This window comes from Anomaloglossus baeobatrachus, chromosome 1 (genome assembly GCF_048569485.1).
Source record: "Anomaloglossus baeobatrachus isolate aAnoBae1 chromosome 1, aAnoBae1.hap1, whole genome shotgun sequence".
NCBI lineage: Eukaryota > Metazoa > Chordata > Amphibia > Anura > Aromobatidae > Anomaloglossus > Anomaloglossus baeobatrachus.
Window position 1 is genome coordinate 581,001,150 of NC_134353.1, and position 8,035 is coordinate 581,009,184.

Sequence of the window (8,035 nt, forward strand, 5' to 3'; positions counted from 1 at the left end):
GGGGAAACAATAACTGGGCTTACCAGGGTAATGGAGGAACCAGTGTCTCGTAGTCCCTGTCTCTTGACCGGCTGAGCTGGCAGATGGGCTCCAAGCATACGGCCTCGGTTTTGGAGACAATCTTTATCTATATGTCCATGGCGCCCATATGTATAACAGCGCCATAGATTGGGCAAGTCACCGGCCCTGTTTGTAGTCCTTTGTTTTGGTGCAGCTTCTGCTGGGTAGCGGGACCATCCTTCTCGAGCAGCTGGTGCTAGCAGTACGGCAGCTGGAATCCCATGAACATATTCCAAAACCCAAGCCCTCTCTTCTCTTGAGGATCTAGGCCCCAATGCATCCAACAACGCTGTGGCTTGGGCCATTTTGGACAAAGTTGATTCCTGATTGTCACTAGATCCATGATGTGGCACATAGTTTAAATCCTCTGGGTCAATATCGGCGGGATCCTCATCATCCTCTGCATCATTCAGGGCATCCCAACGGACTAATTTCTGGATCAAGTCCGACCGAGTCTCAGCGTTCCAGTAGATAATCTTTTGCCTCTGGCACAGATCCTGTAGCATCAATTTACTGCTGGGGTCATAACTCCTCTCTGGTCCTTGTCCCATGGCTGAGCTGGTGGGGTTGGACATGGCAGCGTCCGAAACCTGAATGCCTCCCCTATGGCCTGCTGGGTATGCTTATGAGCCTCCCTGGTTGTTGAACCCTGGATGGTGTCCACGAACACCAGTCCGCTGCAGCTCCCCTGGGTAAACCAGGCTGAGTAGTATCCCACTGCTGCCTTCAATTGTGGAGACACGGTGCTCAGTGGGTGCTCTCGTCCACTAAAACCCGCCGCCTTTAGAAAGACAGCGTGGCTCAGGGCTCATCCCAATTGAACGCCGGCCTCCTTAACCGTGGGCGTAACACTACTCAGACAACACAGGGTGAGAGAACCACAATAATTAGACTTTATTGGATCCCCAAATAATTAACGGCACATAACCAGCAAAACACAAATGTAACAGGCAGCAGAGTCTCACCCTTCCGCTGGCTCACCAGGGAATTAGAATGTCCATGCCTCAGAGCTTCCAGGGCCACTTACTCCAATCCAGCAGCACCCCGCTTTCGGCGGGCACCTACCGTGACTGGAATAACGCCAGATTTAGGAAGCTGGCTGAGGTCTGCAAAGTCTATACCAGGTGACTGAACTGTCCCAACCTGAGTGTCCTCCTTAGATAGTCCTGGTATGATGCTACAATCCTGGCAGCCGGAGTCGAAATCCCTAGGCTGTGGATATGGTCTCCAACCGGAACCGGAGTCCCAAGATTGAAGCCATAAGATATCCTGATCCTCTAGTCAGCTCCTAAGAGCTTAGACTGGATCCATCAGCATCCATCAACAACCACCTGGTGGCTTAAAGAAATCCCTTTTATAGCCACAGCCTTCCACTTGGATACACTGCGTCCTCATCGATTGGTTGGACAAGATCGCCTCTCCCATTGGATGAATCTCAAGCTACATGGACAATGTTCATCCAAATGATGTGCATAGAAAGACTGAAGATATCTACATCTGCAAGTCACAGACTCGACAATGGCTACTAAGGTAATTTACATTAGATTAGCAATACACAACTACATTACAATGAATGCTCCAAAGGGTCTGGTCCCAAACAATAGGTAAGCAAACATGAGTTACCACACAGTAGAACAATACGTCTGGCTGAATGTTAAGAAACTTTAACCCATGAGAGGCATTGGGTGTCCATGTCGTCACAATGGGGGCTCTCTCTCCCCCCTTAACCCCTTTTTTTAATGGATCCATCCCATCAGTTGTACCAATCTGCAACACATCAGTCACGAAATGGATTGTGACTGATGCAAAACAACGCAAGTGTGAATGTAGCCTAAGGCTATGTACGCACTGGGAAATGGAATTTTCTTGAGAAAATTCCGCATGCTCTCAAAGATTACCGCACCCGCGGTAAAAAACCGCGGGAAACCGCACCCGAAAACCGCATGCGGTTTGCCGCGGTTTTACCGCGGTATTATTCGCGGTATTGCCGCGGTTTTGCCGCGTGCGGGTTGGGATGCGCTTTATTGCATTCAATGCAATAAAGCACATTGAAAAAAAAAAAAAAAAGTCATTTAATTCTGAGATAGTAGATAGATAGATAGATAGATAGATAGATAGATAGATAAAGAGACAGAAGAATAGACAGAGGGATAGATAGATAGAGGACAGATCGCTGCATTTTCCACGGTCGGCAGTGAGTTCACATTACCGGCCGTGGGAAATAACCGGTAATTACCTCTGCTGTCTGCTGCATTCAGCCTGTGTCTGTGACAGTCGCGGCTGGATGTCAGCAGTGCAGGACGCCGGAGCCGGAGCTGTGGATTATGTCGGAGCTGTGGATTACGCCGGAGCTTTGGTGCGGGAGGGGTTAATAAAATGGTGAACGAGGCTTGTTGGTTTTATTTAAAATAAAGGATTTTTCGGTGTCTGTGTTTTTTTCACTTTAGTTACGGGTTGATCATGTCAGCTGTCACATAGACGCTGCCATGATCAAGCCTGGGGTTAATGGCGGTGATCCCCCACCACCATTAACCCCTTGTTATATTACCCTGACCGCCACTGCTACACGGCGGCAGGAAGAGCCGAGGACACTCCCGGTGCTGCCGCATAATGCATGCGACAGTCCCGGGGCAGCTGCGGCTGATATTCTCGGCTGCCGGAGGGGGAGTGAGGCGGGGGACATTAACCCTGCCCCTCTCCCTCCCCAGCCTGAGAATACCGGGCCGCCGCTGTGTGCTTACCTCGGCTGGAAGGTACCGTATTTTTCACTTTATAAGACGCACTTTTGTTCCCCCAAATTTTGGGGGAAAGTAGGGGGTGCGTCTTATAAGCCGAATATACGGGGGGGGGGTGTATATATATATGTACACTGCAGCGTCCAGGGGAGGTGGGGGCAGCAGCTCTGGAGCACAGGGGAACGCTGCGGGCTGCAGCCTTTGATCTCCTGCACCCGCTCATATAATATGCACAGCCGCTGTCCATCTCCAATGGTGCTGAAATCGCACGCAGTGAGGGGCTGGGGCAGCGGTGCATATTATATGAGCCTGCGTCCCAGTGTGATCGCACATGCCCACCCCTGTGTTAGATTTGGCCCCCAGGCTGCTGCTCATTCTAAAATAAAAAAGCTTTACTTACCCCTGCAGCGTTTCTCCCCGTGTCCCTGCTTCCACTGTGATCAGGCAGGCAGAGATCTCAGGCTGCTGTGCCGATCACATGACCGCACTGAGAACCAGGAAGTGGAAGAACAGAAGCACGGAGCCAGACAGGAGGGAGCTCAGCGCTGCAGGAGATAAGGAAAGAGGGTTTTATTTTACTTTGGGCAGCAGCCTAGGGGCCATATCTGACACAGGGGGACTTGTGCGATCTATAGGGGCCATGGGCAGCACTATGGGGGCCATATCTGACACAGGGGGACTTGTGCGATCTATAGGGGCCATGGGCAGCACTATGGGGGCGATATCTGACACAGGGGGACTTGTGCGATCTATATAGGGGCCATGGGCAGCACTATGGGGGAGATATCTAACACAGGGGGACTTGTGCGATCTATATAGGGGCCATGGGCAGCATTATGGGGGCGATATCTGACACAGGGGGACTTGTGCGATCTATATAGGGGCCATGGGCAGCACTATGGGGGCGATATCTGACACAGGGGGACTTGTGCGATCTATATAGGGGCCATGGGCAGCACTATGGGGGAGATATCTAACACAGGGGGACTTGTGCGATCTATATAGGGGCCATGGGCAGCACTATGGGGGCGATATCTAACACAGGGGGACTTGTGCGATCTATAGGGACCATGGGCAGCACTATGGGGGCGATATCTAACACAGGGGGACTTGTGCGATCTATATAGGGGCCATGGGCAGCACTATGGGGGCGATATCTAACACAGGGGGACTTGTGCGATCTATAGGGACCATGGGCAGCACTATGGGGGCGATATATAACACAGGGGGACTTGTGCGATCTATATAGGAGCCATGGGCAGCACTATGGGGGCGATATCTAACACAGGGGGACTTGTGCGATCTATAGGGGCCATGGGCAGCACTATAGGGGCGATATCTAACACAGGGGGACTTGTGCGATCTAATGGGACCATAGGCAGCACTATGGGGGCGATATATAACACAGGGGGACTTGTGCGATCTATATAGGAGCCATGGGCAGCACTATGGGGGCGATATCTAACACAGGGGGACTTGTGCGATCTATAGGGGCCATGGGCAGCACTATGGGGGCGATATCTAACACAGGGGGACTTGTGCGATCTATAGGGGCCATGGGCAGCAGCATGGGGGCGTTATCTAACACGGGAACGTGTGCAATCCATAGGGGACCATAGGCAGCACAGGGGAACGTGTGCCATCACAAGGGGGCTATATTCAATATAAGGGGGCCATATCCAGATTAAGGGGGCTAATTTTAGGATGGGGGGCTATGAGGGACATATACCCTATATGATTTGTTAGAGGGACACTGGCATTATAAGATGGACCCCATTTAACATTAAAAAAAAAAAATTCTCTTTTCCTTCACCAAATTTGGGGGTGCGTCTTATAATCAGGTGCGTCTTATAAAGCGAAAAATACGGTAAATATGCAGCGGAGCCCACGTTCTTTGTTTTCTATATTTCCGTTTTCTTTCTGTGTGTTCTATGTGTCTGTGATGTCTGTGTTCTATGTCTGTGTGTGTGTGTGTGATCTGTGTGTGTTTACTCTCTGCTCCGCTTCCTCTTCCTGTAATGACATCACTTCCCTGCAAAACCGCAGACAGGCGATGTACATTACCGGAGGTAAACCGCGAAATACCGCAGGGAATAACGCAGGAAAACGCAGTGAACCGCACAGAATTTGCTGCCTGCGTTATTCCCTGCGGGATTTCACGATTACATTGGAGTCAATGGAGTGAAATCCCGCAGCGATGTGCGGAAAAGAAGTGACATGCACTTGTTTTTGCTGCGGGATTCCCGCAGCAAAACATGCAGCTCTCAAATTCCGCCCAGTGCGCACAGGATTTTTTTTCTCCATAGGATTTGCTGGTGATTCACTGCAGAGATGTTATGAACATTTTCTGCAGCGAAACATGCAGCAAATCCGCGAAAAATCCGCGGCAAAATCCGGTAAGTGCGCACATAGCCTTAGTGTGTATCAGATGAGAGGGAAATAACACCAGGTCTTACTCCATTAGATCTAGCTCAGGGTTGCTCACCCCAATCCATGCAGCCATTTTCTATAGGAGACAACAGATGGGTAATACAAGTACAATACACAGCTCTACCTGTATATTAGTGTGTATCAGATGGGAACGAGGGTCCTACTGGGAAATAACACCAGGTCTTATTCCATTAGATCTAGCTCGGGGCTGCTCCCTCCAATCCATGCAGCCATTTTATATATCCTGTATCTATAGAGCAGAGATTGGAAGCTGAGAGTGAGCTCCTAATAGGAAATAATGCAATATTATAGGCTACAGCCGCGTCACACAATGCAATATTAAATATCCTGTATCTATAGATCAGAGATGAGACAACAGATGGGTAATACAGGCACAATACACAGCTCTACCTGTATCTTAGTGTGTCTCAGATGGGAGTGAGGGTCCCACTGGGTAATAACACCAGGTCTTACTCCATTAGCTGCCGCTCAAGGCCCCCCCCCCCCTTCACCACCATGCAGCCATTTTATATATCCTCTATAGATCAGAGATGAGACCATAGATGACAGACAATGCGTAGCCTCATCAGCCATATTATATATCCTGCTTCTATAGATCACAGGCATGAGACAACAGGTGTCTTATCAGATGAGAAGCCGAGAGCGCCTCTCCTAATAACGGGAGCTAATGCTCTATAGGCCACAGCCGCCTCACACAGTGCTCGCAGCCATTTTAGGTCCGTTCTTCACAGTGGACAATGCAATCTCAAGGTACTCAGGGACGTATAACGTGTTGACATGAAGAGTGGATAATGTACAGCACGGCGGCGCTGCACGTGAGCGCACCCTACTCACCGCCTGCAGACTGCGGAATACAGTGATGATGCACAGGAGGAGCCGCCACCACAAGCTCTTCCCGCCCTCTTCACACTACGCGGGATCCCGGCACTGCAGCTCCTCAGGAGAAACGCGCGCTTTCTATTGGTGGAGAGCAGGTGTCAGGTGACTGGCCGGCCTCACACGCTCCAATAGCAGGCGGCGATATTGGGGGGTTCACTGTGTGGAACGTTCTCTGCTTTATTGTTTATTCGTATTTCTGCATTATTCAAATATTTACCTGACCTGTTCTGTAAACACTGCCCCTCCAGTCTACCAGTGTGTATGTATGCCGCCACTTATCAGTAATAGTCTACATCCAATAGTCAATCACTATTATGTAACATTCCCACTATTAAACTGTACCGATAGTACTGGGTACAGTATACCGCACAGTGCCAATAGTACTGGGTACAGTATACCGCACAGTGCCAATAGTACTGGGTACAGTATACCGCACAGTGCCAATAGTACTGGGTACAGTATACCGCACAGTGCCAATAGTACTGGGTACAGTATACCGCACAGTGCCAATAGTACTGGGTACAGTATACCGCACAGTGCCAATAGTACTGGGTACAGTATACCGCACAGTGCCAATAGTACTGGGTACAGTATACCGCACAGTGCCAATAGTACTGGGTACAGTATACCGCACAGTGCCAATAGTACTGGGTACAGTATACCGCACAGTGCCAATAGTACTGGGTACAGTATACCGCACAGTGCCAAGTACTGGGTACAGTATACCGCACAGTGCCAATAGTACTGGGTACAGTATACCGCACAGAGCCAATAGTACTGGGTACAGTATGCCACACAGTGCCAATAGTACTGGGTACAGTATACCACACAGTGCCAATAGTACTGGGTACAGTATACCGCACAGTGCCAATAGTACTGGGTACAGTATACCGCACAGTGCCAATAGTACTGGGTACAGTATACCGCACAGTGCCAAGTACTGGGTACAGTATACCGCACAGTGCCAATAGTACTGGGTACAGTATACCGCACAGAGCCAATAGTACTGGGTACAGTATGCCACACAGTGCCAATAGTACTGGGTACAGTATACCACACAGTGCCAATAGTACTGGGTACAGTATACCGCACAGTGCCAATAGTACTGGGTACAGTATACCGCACAGTGCCAATAGTACTGGGTACAGTATACCGCACAGTGCCAAGTACTGGGTACAGTATACCGCACAGTGCCAATAGTACTGGGTACAGTATACCGCACAGAGCCAATAGTACTGGGTACAGTATGCCACACAGTGCCAATAGTACTGGGTACAGTATACCGCACAGTGCCAATAGTACTGGGTACAGTATACCGCACAGTGCCAATAGTACTGGGTACAGTATACCGCACAGTGCCAAGTACTGGGTACAGTATACCGCACAGTGCCAATAGTACTGGGTACAGTATACCGCACAGAGCCAATAGTACTGGGTACAGTATGCCACACAGTGCCAATAGTACTGGGTACAGTATACCGCACAGTGCCAATAGTACTGGGTACAGTATACCGCACAGTGCCAATAGTACTGGGTACAGTATACCACACAGTGCCAATAGTACTGGGTACAGTATACCGCACAGTGCCAATAGTACTGGGTACAGTATACCACACAGTGCCAATAGTACTGGGTACAGTATACCGCACAGTGCCAATAGTACTGGGTACAGTATACCACACAGTGCCAATAGTACTGGGTACAGTATACCGCACAGTGCCAATAGTACTGGGTACAGTATACCACACAGTGCCAATAGTACTGGGTACAGTATACCGCACAGTGCCAATAGTACTGGGTACAGTATACCGCACAGTGCCAATAGTACTGGGTACAGTATACCACACAGTGCCAATAGTACTGGGTACAGTATACCGCACAGTGCCAATAGTACTGGGTACAGTATACCG

General features: G+C 49.8%; 1 protein-coding gene across 2 annotated transcripts in view; it reads right to left on the bottom strand.

Annotated features, from left to right (window-relative positions):
- The window catches only part of DMRT1 (doublesex and mab-3 related transcription factor 1), a 387,090-nt gene extending 380,928 nt beyond the window's left edge, over window positions 1–6,162 (bottom strand). For both annotated transcript variants that reach the window (XM_075339945.1, XM_075339928.1), the window contains exon 1: window positions 6,081–6,162. The gene's annotated coding sequence lies outside the window, so the exon portion shown is untranslated. The remainder of the gene's footprint in view (window positions 1–6,080) is intronic.
- Window positions 6,163–8,035: the final 1,873 nt, after the last annotated feature.